General features: G+C 52.2%; 1 protein-coding gene and 1 long non-coding RNA gene across 4 annotated transcripts in view; one reads left to right on the top strand and one right to left on the bottom strand.

Moving 5' to 3' along the window:
- Nucleotides 1–15572, bottom strand: part of HIP1 (huntingtin interacting protein 1) — a 50287-nt gene that overhangs the window by 30030 nt on the left and 4685 nt on the right. The window lies entirely within an intron of this gene.
- Nucleotides 24–14890, top strand: LOC137842177 (uncharacterized). Of its 3 annotated transcripts, XR_011088937.1 has the most exons (4): nucleotides 24–447; nucleotides 5178–5298; nucleotides 11258–11320; nucleotides 11415–14890. It is a non-coding gene; the product is annotated as an uncharacterized lncRNA (long non-coding RNA). The 3 variants fall into 3 exon arrangements; XR_011088936.1 differs by having other exon boundaries at nucleotides 11258–14890; XR_011088935.1 differs by lacking the exons at nucleotides 11258–11320; nucleotides 11415–14890 and having other exon boundaries at nucleotides 5178–6395.

The raw sequence follows: 15572 nt of genomic DNA, 5'->3' as shown, positions 1-15572 counted from the left end.
GCGAGCCACGGCGCAGCCCCGCGGGGTGGGGGCGGGGGATGGGAGGGCCGGCGGGGGCGCGCTCGCCCCCGCGCTGGACAACAAAGGCGGCCCCGGGCTGGTGGCGGGGGGGGGGAATTCGTGGGTGCCCGGCTGCACCCTGGAGCTGCGGGCTTTGGGGCAGCCAGGAGCGCCTGGGGAGGGCACCGCCCCATCCCTGTGCCCCATCTCCGTGCCCCCTGGGCGCTGCTGGGGATCCTACACCCGGTGGTCCTGCAGGTGACCTGTCCGTGCTCTCTCTGAGACAAGAGCTCATGGGCCGTGATCTCTCCTGCAACAAAAAAGCAATCAGGCTGGTACAGCGCGCCTGCTCCCCGTCCTCGGGGAGGCAGTGTGCCGGCTGGCATCACCTGGCCGTGGACCAGAGAATCCCCCTTTGCTGTGGGACAGGAGGGAACACAACAGCAGGTCAGTATCTTTGCTGTTCCCAGCTGCTACCAGTGTTTGAGAAGCTCTTTAGCATCTTCAGATGGGGGGGTATAAAAGAAACCCAAACAATTCTATAATCATTCTTTAAATTCCCTAAAAGCAAATCCAAAGCAGGTAGGAGGAAAAGCATCATGGCACTGAAACACAGCTAACCCTCTGCAGAAGGCAGAGAAGAAGCTTCATGGCCTCAAGCAAAAAAAATGTTCTGTGATGCTAGCCCTAGACTAACTCAATAAGCCTCCCAGATTACTTTAGTCTAGTCATGGCACAGCCCCTTGTTAATGGATGGTGACTTGGCTGCTCTTAACAAGATCACAGAATCCCACATCCCATGCACTCTGCAGGGACCTGTGGGGACTGAGAGCCACCCCTTGGGCCCAGGAGCACCCAGATCACGCTGACCCAAGTCACCAAGCAAGTCCCAGCCATGGGGGATGCTTTTGGAGCCAAGACCAGGTAGTGTTTTCCCTCTGGTGGCTCTCAAAGTCTCCACCGAGATTCCCATGTGGGACAGACACACAGACACACTGCTTTACTGCAGCTATGAACCTCCTCCTTTTGCTGGACTGACTGATTCCAACCTATAGCCAAATTTTACACCTTATCCATTTGCAGCTTTCACCTTGTAGAACCCTGGCAATGTGACGAAAAGGCCAAAAGAGCAATTTCCCACTTTAAATGAACTGTGACGCCCGGTTCCTATGGGAGCAGGTGGTCTGGTCCCTGCTCCTCGTCCCAGCCCGTCAGTATGCACAAAGCAGCGCGCTGGGTGTGGGCACCAGTCCCCATTGTGGGCACTTGTCCCCATCACGCCAGGCATGACGGGGCTCCGAGCACATCTGCACAGTAGGCCTGTGGCAGGAAGGGTGCATCAGGTCCCCGTGGTGCTGGCGGTGGAAGACGCAGTACCTACTGCAGCAAGGGAGGCAAAACCAGAATTGAGTGCTGTGACTTGAGAAAGGGAGCCGGGTTTGCTCCCTCCTTGCTGCAAAGCCCTTTGGTCAGCGATGTCCAGCTGGTTATGGGATATGGGAAAAAGCTCATTATCTGCCCCAAGGAAATCTTGGTAACTTGAGTACAACTCAAGTACCAAGACCATTACAACTGAAAACCGACTGGCATCTTTCCCTAATGCTGTGACACATCTGGCTGCTTTGCTGCACTTCATGCACAGTCCTATTTTAGAGCAAGCCCTCCCTACCTGGAGGTATGTGTCATCAGCGATCTGCTGGGAACCAGTCCAGGCCCATGCGGAGGAAGACCTAAAGATATCCATCAGCCTGCAAGGTGATCCCAGCCACTGGGGACAACCTCAGACCATCCTCGCACCGCAGCCTGCTCTGCAAAATAGGAATGGACACCCACTGGATGCAAGAAACCTGCTCTACCCACTGCAGCCCCCCTCCTGGAAATGCCTCCAGCACAGAAGATGTGAGCATTGGTCCTCACCACACAGCCCTGCTCTGTGGCATCCCCAGCCTGATCTTCCCCTGGTCAGTGGGATCCAGGAATTAATTAATCCAGTATCAGCTGGATTTACCATTGCTCTGAACTGGATGGCACCAGCACTGCATGGCTTACTGTCCTAGGTCCATCACACAGCCCCCTGTGGATGCAGAGCACCATGAGGCTCCATCCCTGCAATTAGCACTTGCATGGGGTTTTAATATCTCATTTGAACAAATGGAGACCTTAGGGCATGTGTGCAAGAGCAAACCCAAAGGTAAAGTGGAAAACAAAGAGAACCACTCACATCCTTGGGAGTAAAACTCAGTCCTGACCCCCACCACAACATGCGTAGGACAGATGTGAATTTTCCCCCTATGTCACCTGCATCAGAAATGTACAGCTTTTAAAATAGTTTGTAGGATTCCCTCTTTAGCAGATACATTGGTGACACCACGCAATGCCCATGAGCTTCCCATGCTGCATACTTGCTGTTTTACCTCCCATGGCTGGCTTTCGGCTCCAAGACCCACTTCATCCCACCATGCCCTCCTGCAAGACAGCATTTTGTAGCAAACCCAGTCAGCTCATCATCCTTAACCTTGGCTTTCAGAATTTTAATCTAGAGCCAGCACAGAGAGAAGGAGGCAGGGAACCAGCATCACAATGTGGGATCAGGCCCTGGGTGAGCATCTGCCTTGGATGCTGCACGGTTATTGCCATTAGAGGAGTTCTTGTACAGAGGCCTGAAGAGCTGCTAGAGCTGACAGAGACAGGTCCGTGTCTCACTCATGTCCCAATTGTGGGACAGCGCAGAGTGAGGACTGCGTAGCCATCGGGGGACAGGGAGTGCTCCAGGCCTGGAGCTTCCCAGCAAGGAGGGCTCTGACAAAGCTCCTTGGCTAAAGGGCAAACATTAGAGCCAAGGCAGCTATAGAAAAAAACTCTGAAAAATAATTTAGAGGCAACTTCAGAAGAGTCTCCAGAACAAAGGGAAAATAAAGTTCCCCACTGTCCAAGGAAGCTGCACTCCCAAAGCATGAAGCAGGGAGGGAGATGGCCACACATGCTGAGCCCTGGCATGATCCATGAGGACAAATCGCCCTGCCATAGGGTGATTTGCACCCCTGGGATGACCCCTTGCCCTGCCACAGGGGTGACACTTCAGAGAAGTGGCCCAGGGTGCAAGTTTCTTCCTTTCTGGGCTCATCTGAGCCCACACAAGTTCCCTGCTGTGGATCCCCTGCCAAGCAGGAGCCCCAAGGGTGAGCTGCTCCTGCCCTACATGGTGCTCGCTGCGACTGGGACAGCTGTTCCCAGTGGCTCACATAAGGATGTCAAAACACTGAATCTGCTACTTCTTGTAGCTGCAAGAGCAGCAGCTCCACTTTCAGCATGGTTTCCCTGAAGTGCTATACATACAAAGCAGTTTTATACTCAACTTGCCTGAGGGACAACCCAAATCCACCTAGGACTATGCAATGTTAAGTGAGCTTGCTCCAAATCTCTGTCGGTTTGCACACACACATGCAGAGCTATGGACAGTGTCAGGGGTGCAGTTTTATCAGCCAGGGGGAGCACACAACCTTGAAGCCTCTCCCACTCTGCCAGTAGCACTGGGCACAGCTGAATCAATGTCTGCTCCAGCCCTGGAGAGCAGGGATCACGCTTTTAGCAACCTCTGTGCTTTGATCTGCAGGTGTATGTGCAGACTGGTCAGCATCCAGCACCTTTCCACTCCAGAACTGCCTTACTTCCCAGCAATTTGGGAAGGGCTGCAGGAAGACTGGCCCTAGACAGCCTCCCCAGCAGCCTTTTTTGGGCCGATGCACTCTGGTCATTAGCAAATGAACATGGCTCTAGAGGGGTACTGGAGACAGGTGCCTGGAGGTCACACATTGAGGGACAAAAGCCAGGAGGGCATCACAAGCAATAATGCCTGCAGTACTGCCTTATGCACAGCCTTGACCCTGCCTCCCCCAGCTCTGGGAGCTGTGGGTATGGTGCGACATTCCCCCACAGCAGCAGGGGAGGCAAGGCTGTGCTGCTTGGGGGAGCAACCCCTGCTCTGTCCCTGTGTCCTGGTGCCCCCTCTGGGCACAGAGCCCCCTCCTCCCCAGCTGTGTTCAGCCTCCACTGTGCTGAACTTAGAGACCCTCGGCTAGGCCTAGGAATCAGCCCCAGCCTCCAGTGGCTCCTTCAGGGCTCTGCAAAATGCTTGGCTGAGAGGTGCAGCACAGCTGGGAGCGCTGTGGGCAAGGAGGGAGGAGAGGCGTCCATCCTCTGCCCTGAGCTGGAGGGAGGCTTTGGGAGCATCTTTAAAATTTATTTCAGCAGCTGACTCCCACAGAGATGAAGGGAGTTAGGCATAAAATGTCTTGGCAAATGCAGCTTTTTGTCATTACAGACAGTTTAACAAAGGTTAGTCAAGTAATGATCTACAAGTCATTTTATTTTATTGGTTTTACATTTCTTACTTCTATTTGAGCAAATCTCTGTCTGAGCTCATGCTCTGAGGTGAGATGAAGTGGAAGCCAGGTCCTCTCTGTGGCATGAACCATTCATGTCTCCAAAAGTTCTTGTCTCTCCCTTCCCCCCCCCCCCATTGTTCATTTTACCAGGTCTAAAAATAATCTGAAGCCTTTTAAACCATCTTCCATTGCAGCCTCCTCCCTCCTCGATGACTAATAATATCAGTTGCTCCCTCTTGATCTTTCTCTATTTCCCAAATCTGCCCAGAGAGAAGAGAACCAAGCCAGAGCTCAGCACCCACAGCTTGGAATCACAGTGCATTCATGGCAGGATTTTCCACAACATTCTTCCCCACAGTGAATTTGCAGGTGTCCCCTTTGTCATCCCAGGGGTGCAAGGCTGACCTATGCTGCTGGGGGCTCATCTGCTTCTGCTTGGGAAGCACTGGAGCTGTACTTGCACGGTGGCTGCTCCTGTGTGCCAGGGCAGCACATTTCATCACTGTGCTGGGAGTTGTCTCCTCAATTATTTCTCCTCGGGGGATGCAATCTTTCCCAGCTGCATCAGCCTGCTGGAGCAGTTCAAACCAACCACCCCACAGCAGCTCTTGCAGCTCACAACAAACCAGCCCTGCCCACTTAGGGGGACACCGGGACCCTGCAGGAGCATCAGCAGCATGGGGTCTCCAGGAGCTGGGAAGGGCTTTCCCAAGCTTTCTGCATAAGGCAGAGCAGCAGGTTCAGCAGAGAGACACCCAGCACATATGAAAATATTTGCTTTCTGTTTCACAGGCTTTGGCTGGTCTCAGCACATCTCCTGATCTTGCACAGCTCTGCACCACAGCCCGTATTGAAGGGACGTGCTGGTTGAGGATCTGCTGCGCTGGGTTTCATTTCTGACCCGTGGAACTGGGTGAGCACCTCTGGCTGTGCCAGGAGCATTGGCTGTGTTGTGTTTTTTCAGAGAAGGATGTGAATGCCAGCCACTGGGTGTATTTGTAATACTTCCACTTGGAGGAAAACCCACCTCACTATTGCTGTTTGTGGCTTTATTTATTTATTTTTTTCTCCCTGAACTGTGAGATCAGATCTTTGTAATGCAACCTCACATGCTTGTATCAGGCGCAAATCCTCCCACCCTTTCCCGGGTACCAGTGACACTTGTCCTGTAGCCGGCAGCTACCTACATGCATGGCCTCGACCTCTCAACAGTCTCCTGGGTGAGCACTGACTCTCCTGCACAGGACCCCTACGGGTAGGGGCAGGCTCAGCAATCCACAGGATCTGCTGCAGCTTGCAGGCATGTATGCTCTGACCTCACACCTCTGACTTCCAGATAGGACCCTGCAATGAGCAACCTGCAAAAAACCCTACACCCATTAACACCCAATTACACGTTATGTAAAAATATGTAAAAACCCTGAAAGGGTTACAATCTGAGGTGAATCAGCTGCTTTTTTTGGTACCAAATCTGCACTTTAGGTTGGATTTCAAAGTTGTTTGGGTGCTCCAATGCTCCTGAAAATCTCCCTGGACAATTATTGCCCAAATACCTTTGCAAATCTTGATTTAGGAAAATATCCTATTCAGTGCAGTACTTAAAAGCTCAATGCAATTTAAAAATCTTTCTAATGCTGCAGTTTCCTGTGCATGTGAAAGTGAGGAGGAAAAGCTGATCAGCTGCAGGTTGGCACGGGTCCAGGGCTCGCAGTGCATGGGTGCTCATGGGGCAGGGAGCAGGCAGCTGTGGGAGCAGGCAGCCCAGGCTCCAGCAAAAAGCCAGCCCAGCACTGGGCTGTGATAGAGGCCCCAGAGGCACCAAGCCTCCCTGGACAGAAGAGGCACCAAATGCCCCCAGCGTACAGAAACGCTGTGCTGCCAGCCCTGCACCTGGTGCAGGAAGGGGGCCCGACCTCATTACTCTTGCCTTGTCGGAGGCAGCTTTGTTGTGCTGTCGATATACAGATTTTCTTCAAAAATTAAATACAGCCACAGTTTGTGCTACTGTTATCGACTGTTTGTTATTTTTAGCTGTCTGTTCAATCTATACCGGCTCATGTTACAGCCACCACAGGAGCTTCGAGTAACTGGTCAGACAGCGCCTGCAGATGGGGCCAGCCCAAGACAATGGGATTAAAAATGCACAAGGGAAAGTGGCAGAATAAGCTGCACCTGCCCCATATGCTCCCCCCACTGCCAGTGCTGCAAGGTGATGGCAGATCCTGGCTGCAGGATTGGAGCAGAAGAAAGTCCCATTCCTCAGGTGGGGTGAAGGGTTATGGAGCCTTGCAAAGGGCAGACACCAGCTCAAGTGCTTGATCCAAAAGGACAGCTTGTAGTAGCAGCAATAACAGGGTTGTAACTGAATTGTGGAAGAGGGATTTAAAACTTCACGCTTAACCTCAGCAAATATGTACATGACCACTTGCTTCTCACTTGCAGATGTCTTCTATGTCCCCTGAGTCCCCATTTGTATGTATAGGTTATCTGGAAACCCCTCTTGACTCCAGCAGAGGCTGTCTTCCTTCACACACGTACAGCCTGGTCTGTACAATGCACCGCTTGAGTTGCTTCCTTCTTGTAAGCACAACGCCGACACTACCAAGATAAGCACAATGCCCAGAAAAGGAAGCAGGGTTAGCAAAGATCATAAATGTGCTAACAAAACATCAGCGCTGTGCTCACTGCTCTCATGCTGCTGCCCCCATCAGGCAGCTCACAACGTGGGCAGCACAGCCGGGTGCTCCACCACTGGGTGCTTCTCCATCATCTGCTCCCCTGTGTGCCCCTGGGGTCTGCTCAGATAAATGCTCCCAAGCAGAAATCAAAGGCCCCTACTTTGTTCTCACTTCTTCACTTTGAAACCCCTCCATAATTGGATCATTGCCATAAATTATTCAGGAAACAAGTTGATAAATCCCATCAATTTCCTTTCAAAGCCCTTAAGTTCTGCCTCAGAGGCACTGGCTTCATTTACAGGAGCCATGGGCAGCAAGGCTGCTGCCTGGGGAGCATCCAAGGCTGCAGAGGAAGCAGTGCCAAAATACCTCCATTTTGTGCTTGGGGAGCAGTGCCAGCATCTCTCACATCCCCAGAGGGGAGAGCCATCACCCTGGACAGGCTGTTCATCCTTTTCCAAGCAGTGTCTGTTAGACACCTGTCCCACAGCCAAAACTGGGCAACGTCAAACCCGGAGATCCATTTCCCTGCTTTGCTTGTCCTCACTATGTATCTGGAAATATTCACAGGGCCAGACATTGCATCCTGGCTGAGTTGCTGCCAGCACTGTCCAGCATCTCCTGAATTCCTCAGTGGCTTTGTGGGAGGTGACACGTCCCAGCTGCAAGGCTGCTGCTCAGAGCTCCAGGATGGGGCTGCACTCGGTGCCGTCCTCCCTTTTGCAGAGCAGTGAGCCTCCTCCCTTTTACCCCTCTCAAATCTCTGCCTTGGGTGATCCCTGAGGTGGCCCACGGGAGGAATCATTTGGTTATCTCCTTTTGCTTCTCCCATGGACGGAGATCTGGCTGTGGTGTCTTGTGCAAGGGGCTTCAGCCGAAGGCCCAACCAGGACCCCATCACCCTCGCCTTACAGTGCAAGAATTTCCTGTCTTCTCCAGAGCTTTATTTCCACACAAAACCAAAAGCCTGGTGAAAAGGTGGCTGAATGGAGGCTCACAGATTTGTGACATGACAGATGCCCACAGCTCTCACAGCTCCTGCAGTCCCCAAATGCTGACAGCTTGGCACACCTGTGTAACAAATGGGGAACGAGCTCTGATACAAAACCTCCTGGTACATGGGGTTGGGAGAAGCTGCAGCAATTGTGCCCACAGCTGCCGGGCCCCTGGGGCTGGATGGTGCCAGGCCACACCAGCAGCCGAGCCAGCTTCTGATGGACAGGCAGTGGTAGAAGTGCTGGTAGGACACAGACAGCGTGTTCTGTTCACAGCCCCAGGGAAGTTTCCAGCTGCGAGTAAATTCCCCTCGATGTGGGCTCGCTGCCCATGCGATGTGCATGGCTGCACTGAGAGGTCTGAATAAAGCATGCGGAGACCGCAGACCCTACCCCACCCAGGTCTAAGACCTTGCACTTGGCCTTGTTGAACTTAACAAGGTTCCCATGGGCCCACTTCTTGAGCTTGTCCAGGTCCCTCTGGATGGCATCCCTGCTTGGTGTGATGACCCACCACAGGAGCCCCCCTGGGGCTGAGCGCTGTGCCCCTGCCCAGCAAGGAAACAACTAATTCCCAGGCTCCAAACCTCTTTTGTTGGAAGGTCTGGTGCTTCCATAGGAGCTATGCCTACGGTCAATAGAGGACTGCAGGACCGAGCTTTGCGGGCAGTGCAGCTTGATGGGTCCCTGGGGATCTCCCAAGGAGTGTCCAGCTTGGTTAAGGGACCAGTGCAGTGCTTGAAGCCCAGCCCTAGGCACCCCTCTGAGATGGGGAATTGTCCCAAGCCCAAGATGACACCAAGATCCCCTCCCAGGGTGCAGGGACCATGCTGGCCCGACCTGGCCACACTCTGCACCGTTCCCAACGCTGTCCCAACCACATCCTTTTTAGCATAATTATTCATTTCAGTAACATAATTAAGCTGTGTAGGCTTCTCTCCCAGTGTCCACTCCCCATGCAGTGGAGCAAGCATGCTCAAGGATGGGGCAAGGAAGGAAAAAGTGGTATTTTCTGATGGACTTATAGCTGGAGAATAAAACAGCAGCCCCATTCTGGTACCTAAGTGCGTGCTTTCCTTGAGGTCTTGTAAATATAACAGTGGGCCACACTCTCCCTGCTTAATCCACCTCCGCCCAGGCTGCAGGAGATATGCTACGGCTCTGGGGATGCTCAGGCGAGGAGCACAAACATCCTGCAGCAAAGCTGCACCCTGCCTGCCTGCCTGCAAGCGCTCGGCGTGGTCTGTGCTGGCTGGCCAGGATGTGCATGTTTGTTTGCTACAAGTTTGGAAAACAGAGGCATGTGGTGCCAGAGAAGGGATGTCCGCTGGGGATGCAGGGTGGAGCAGGATGAAATCTGAGCAAACACAGAGGTGGAAAAACCCCAGCATATGAAGGAAACTGTGTTTCACATGTGGTCCTGCTGCCTTTCTGAAGCTTAGAAATGGGGGAATCACAGGCACAAAAGGTTGCAAAGTTCCTTCCTGAGATCTAAATATTAGTTTTTACTCATTTTTCATTTTTGAAAACAAACACTGCTGGCCTGGAGCTCATGCTAGCTATCCATTTTATTTACCCAGCCCTAGAACAAAGGGTTGCACTGTGGTGCTCCTGCCAGCCTCACAACCACTGCTGGAGCAACAGCTCCAGCAACAGCGAAGGCAAAACCCTGCTCTGGGTGTGGAAAACATGCCTGTGCCATCCAGTAGGATATGGAAAATGGATTAGAAGCACTTCGATTTTACACAGCCAAGTTACAGGCAGCCACGCAAGGAGCCTCTCCAGCACCAGGGGACATCCCCACACTGGAGCCGTCTGTGCGTGTTCCAGCACTGCGCTGGAGAAGCTTGCAGCAACCAGTGCTGGGTGTGGGAGGCCAGGGGCCAGAGCCGCCACTCCACTCCCTGCCTCCTCCCACTTGCAGAGAGGCAGTGGATGGAGCTGGGGGATGCACTCGTGTGCATCCCCTTGGGTTTCAGCAGATCAGATGTTATAACCTGAGAGTGAGATGTCCACTCTCAAAAGTGAATCATAGCATCCTGAGCACTGCCAGCAGCATCCTGCCCACCTGGTGCTGGGTGCATGTTGCTGATGTGCTCTGCTGAAGGGTGACCACTGCGGCCTGCTGACAAGGGCTCCTGTGAAAGCTGGTGGGTGTCGGCCAGCCCATGGGACATAAAAGCAGCAGCAACCACACTGTGCGGGCTCAGGACCATGGGGCAGCAGCACCCAGTGCTACTGTGGAGAAAAACCTTCCTCCTGCCTTCAGAAAATTGGAACTTTACGCATGTTTTTGGATGCTGGCCCCTGCTTGAGTCCAGCCTCAACCATCCCAGAGGTGCAGCCGCTGCTTGCAGTACTCATGTGTGAGGAGCTGAGCACCATGCTTATCCTGTAGGACTGGAAAAGATGGAAATTCCCAGGATAAGAAGAGTAAGCTTTAGCCATAGCTGCACAGGCTGCTTGCAGGATGCTGTAATCACACTGCTTCTCTTCACAGGCTGGAAAGAAACAGGCATTTGGAGGTGCTAAGATCAGATACTCAGAATTCACTCATTAGAAGAAAGGAGCTTGGCAGACTTCATTCCCTCTGAATCTCTTGATAGGAATCAGCAGTTCGTAACATTACCACAGTGTGCAAAATCTCCTTTCCCTTCTGCTGAGGGGAAAAGAAGCTGTAGATATAGGGAATAATTGTTCCTGCAGCAGCAGAAAGGGAGGGAAAAGGGTTAAAACCATAAACGATGTAATGTACACAAGCTGGCTAATTGCCATTTCCACGTGATGGCTGATGAGAAAGAAAAAATGTCTCAGATTTGACCTTGAATGCATTTTTCTCACAAAAAAAAAAAAAAAAGAGAGATGCCACTGTAGGCACCTGCTCCTCTCCTGTAGCAGCAGGAGCGGAGCAGAGCCCTAGCAGGCTCAGCTTGTAGCTGCCTCTGCTGCCCTTTGGGGGACTTTGTTTCATATTGCACAGTTTCCTGAACATTCACTGAAGCAGAGCCTGAATACTGCTGTCCCACCTCCTTCATCCACCCCATCCCCAGCAGGCAGCAGCGTCGCACCACCCCGTTCCCTCCAACCCACACCTCCAAATGTGTCAACTGCAACCCATGCATAGCCAAAATCACAAGTAATTTTAAGGGGATGAAAGACCCAGATGTTGTTAAGCAGATGTTGTCTTCTTTCTGCTCAGATTCATTTGCTCGTGTCCCCTTGCAGCCAGTACCAACCTCTGTATCTCCAGGTGACAGCTCAGGTGAGACTGAGGGCCTCAGCTCCCCCACACCCAAGGCTCCAGCAGACCTCGCTGGGCTCAGTGGCTCTGACACTTCTGACATTTCTTTTTCCAGGGGCAGGACACATTCAGTGCTTCAGCAGGGAGAGTTTGGGCAAACTGTTAGTGTATCTGGAGGCTACCAGAAATCAGGGTGTGGGTGAGAGCCCCTCCTTAGACATTTCCAGCTTTTGCTGGATGACTGCAGTCAGTGTAATGTAGGAAAGGAATCTCCTAACACCTTGCAGGAGCTCAGCCCCACGGCTGGTTTGAGTGCACTGGGAATAAGACAAAGAAGAAAGAAGACATGATCTGACTGGAACAAGCACGGGATGTGTTCCTCAGCTTGGCATTTGCAGCAAACTTGGACATCTCCGTTAAAAAAATAAAACTGGAATGCATAAGCGGAGACTATCCCTATTTCTAGCTGTGGCTCCTCCCCTGTGTATTTGGCCTCCCTGACAACTCAGTAATTCAAAGCACTTCTTTTTGAGCTATAAAAAGTGCCTGAGTGGTAATGCAATTTCTGGGAAGACAAATAAGAGGAGAGCACGCATGAAGAGTGCAGGGCGAACTTGTGGGGCTGGTGAGGAGCGAGTCATCCAGCTGAGGCCAAGAGCATCTTACCAGCAGATAAAGGAAGCCAGGAGCACCTTGTACCAGTGTGGGAGAAAACTGGAGCTATCTCCTAAAGGGGTTAATGATGACCCTGACACCAGATCCACACTTCCAGCTGAGCCGTATGAACCATGAAAGCTCTGGGTAACAGAGTGAGGCCACAGAATTCAGCAAGCCCAGAAGTGCGTACCTCTGCCCTCTCCAGAGAAGTGTTTACCTCCACAAAAGCAGTCAGGCCTTGCTGACTGTAGGAACATTTCATTCCCGTTTGTGAAGTAAACAAAGCATTCCTTGCTGGGAAAACACAGGATCTCCACCAGGTTACGAACTGGGAACAATGCCACCAGAAGAGATTTTCCCAGGCCACGTAGAAGTCAAGAACTTCCTCTGCCTCCACCTCAGTGCTGCCTTAAAACCTCAAAACCCTTTACTCATCACTCAGAGGTGGAACATGACTGTTGTTGGAAGCAATTCTGAAGGTTGTACTGCTGAAGTGAGCGGCCCACGAGCAGTGGCCTAGTGACGGTGTGCTCGGTGTGCTGGTGACCACAGCTGTGGTGCTGAGGCACCCGTGGGGGTGAGCATGGCCGCTGCCCAGCCCTCTGGGCTGTATGAGCGCTATCAGTGCCCAAGCAGGGCGTGATTTGCTGTTCAATTCTGCGGATCACAGAGGGTGTGCAGAGCCCCAGCCTGAATCAGTGGGGAGCCTTGTGGGCAGCAGGCCAGAAACCCAAGGGATGCATCTGGCTTGTACAGAAGGTGCAAAAGGCTCTTTGTGACTCCTTCCTATGGCCACTGCCCTGAGCGGCACTCGCCCCAAATGCACCAAGTGCCTTCTGCACCCAGAGGTCAGAGCCAAGTGGAGCTGCCAGCCCCAGACATGTCTCCAAGGACAGGCAGTGCGCAGGGTGGCACTGGGGGCCCAGCCTCAGTGCTGGTGCTGCAGGGTTCAGAGGGCACTTGGGCACTGCAGCATGTCCCCAGGGAAGTGTGGTCACGGCTGTCGGTGTTCAACAAGCGACTGGACCATGCTCCTAGATATGTGGTTTAACTTTCAGGTTGCCCTGCGTGCAGCCAGGTGTTGGACTTGATCTTCAGGGATCTCTTCCAAATCAGGATATTCCATGGGCTGTCTAGTGGAAGAGGGACAATTCCCAGCTTCCTGCAGCAGCGTGCCCCTGTGTTGTGCCATGAGCACCTTGTAACACTATTTGCGCTTATGAAACCCTGTATTCTTGCTCGCTTCCACGTAAAAATAATGTCTGGAAAACACTGTTTTCCAGCCAGCATCTGCTAATTAAAATAAAAAGCAATGCCATACACTCTCTAGAGAGCCCTGGGCTGCCTGCATAGAATAAAAGAGACAAATGTTAACAATAAATAGCAAGTCTCCAGCCTGGCCCTGATGAGAAAAGCCTCTTCTCCCAATGAGTCCCTTTGTTTACTGCAACTTGCCTCTTCTCTGCATGGTAAATATTTAATGTGCCATCTTCAGCAGCCCAGCTGCTGGAAGAATAGCGCTGTTGGGGGTGCAGGGGTCTGTGCCTGTATAGGAGGAGCTGGGTCACTTGGCAAAGCAAGAGCCAAGGAATAAAAACTGCAGGACCTCAAGGAACAGACTCCCCCAGGCCCATGGCATCTGGTGCTGTGGGACCGATAACCACACAAGTCTGGTCCATCTGGGAAGAGCACAGAGCAATGCTGTTAAATTGGGATTAACTGTAATTACATAAAGCTGGGTACCAGTCATACTATGCCAAAGGCAGCAAAATTATGAAAGTCCTGGAATAAAGTAATCACAGCTTTGGTAATCTGTTTTGTTAGTTTGGTAACAGCAAAGAAATAGTCTTCTCACTGCAAGACTAAGGATGGAAGACCTGGTCAACTCGAGTCAACCTGGCAGCCTGAGTTTCATGACCAAGCTACGAAAAAAGGCTGGTAACCTCACTAGGAGCTGCCTAAAGCTTACTGAGCGCTGGAGCTACATGATTTCACAGTAGCTGCTGAGAAAAAAAAGAGTGTTTTTGTAGTTACCATGCTGATGCTTTTCGCTTTGATGGGAACAGAGAATGCAATGATGTCTGCCTGTCCCAGCACCAAAGCAGCATGCCTGGCTCAAGGCACAGCAGGAAAGGGTTCAGCAAGCATGTACTGAGCCCCACGGATGGCACAGACACAGCTGATGGACATACTCACCTTGAAGCCCATGGTGGGGGCAGGGAACATCTGGGATCTCCCCTCTGCTGGCCTGAAGGTGATGCCAGAAGCCGTGAGCTGGGTGTGCAGCCTGGCATGAGGCTCAGCCCGGCCTGATGGTACAGCCATGGCCATGTGCTGCAGCCTTCGTGCTGCAGAAGTCACACAAGGAAGCTGCGCATGCTAGTAAGTAAAATATTAGATGCCCGCATGCAGCTTTGAGCCAGTAACTTCACCTTCTGCATGCAGACCAGGGGTAATTTACCTCCCACCCTGATTAGCTGGGAACAGCAAACAATGTACAATGCATCCAGCAGCAGCTGGGGACTCGCACATCCGGACTAAAATACCAGCTGTGCTGCTCATTGCATGTCCCCTTTGAACAGTCTGTCCCCAGGAAGATTTCCTCTTTGGTGAGTTCAGAATAAATCAGGTGAGCCTGTGGCAGTGATAAGGACCAGAATCCAGCCTTTTTTCTACTTCTCCCACTGCTGCATTGCTCTCGTTGCCATCTTGGCAGCAGCAGGATCCTGACTGCTTGGTTGAATTCTCTGCACCCAGTAAATGCTGGGTACTTAGGCATGGCCCTGCACACCTGCAGGCTGCTGGCAAAGCACCTGCCAGCAGAGCCTGGGGCATCTGGGGCTGTGCTCACCTCTCCTCCAAATGTTGCTCACTGTATGCTGGTATCTGTAATTATCGACACTCTTAAATAAATAAATAAATAATATAAAAATATATATTTTAAGGTAAACTGTCGGATTTGCATAAGAATAAGCTTGCAAAGATGCATCAACATCTGGCTTAAGCCCTATTCTTGCTTTCTCCGAATATCAGATCCAGACAGGTTCCGGCTCAAACACATTTGTGTTTCAGAAGCCAGAGTCTCTGGAGCCTCGGCCTCGTGCAAAGGCTGGTGCTGGTTTTAGCACGCAGTTTTCTTCCTCTTTGAAGCATTTGAAGCCAGATGATTACAAATATAAGAACTCAAACTATTTTGTCCTGGATACCTTTTAAAACGTTTCTTTCCAGCTGCCAACCAGGCAGAGAAGACAATGAGCTGCAAAACTGTGGATGAGCGATGAACATGGCAAGACAAGAGCAGCAGCTTCAGCCCTGTGCCCATGCTCTGCCCTGAGGTGTTTCCCCAAGCACCTGCAGCCCTGAGCAGCAGGAACCCAGTCCTGTGCCACAGACCTGGCACCTCCTCGTGCCTGGCACCCGCAGCCTCACCGTTACCCACTGTCCCCATCCTTCCCTTGGTTTTCTGGGCTCAGGGTTGCTGCCACTGCCAGCCAAGGGGACAGCAGGTGCTGAGCTGGGGATCAGGCTTGTCATGGCTGTGACGTCCCCCAGCCCCGTCCTCCTGTGCAGCCCTCGGTGCGTTCTGGGGCAAGGCCCCATGCTAGTTGCCAGCTGG

The sequence above is a fragment of the Anas acuta genome, chromosome 19 (assembly GCF_963932015.1).
Source record: "Anas acuta chromosome 19, bAnaAcu1.1, whole genome shotgun sequence".
In the NCBI taxonomy this organism is placed as follows: domain Eukaryota; kingdom Metazoa; phylum Chordata; class Aves; order Anseriformes; family Anatidae; genus Anas; species Anas acuta.
Note: the sequence above shows the minus strand (reverse complement) of the source record. Positions and strands in the feature narration are given on the sequence as shown.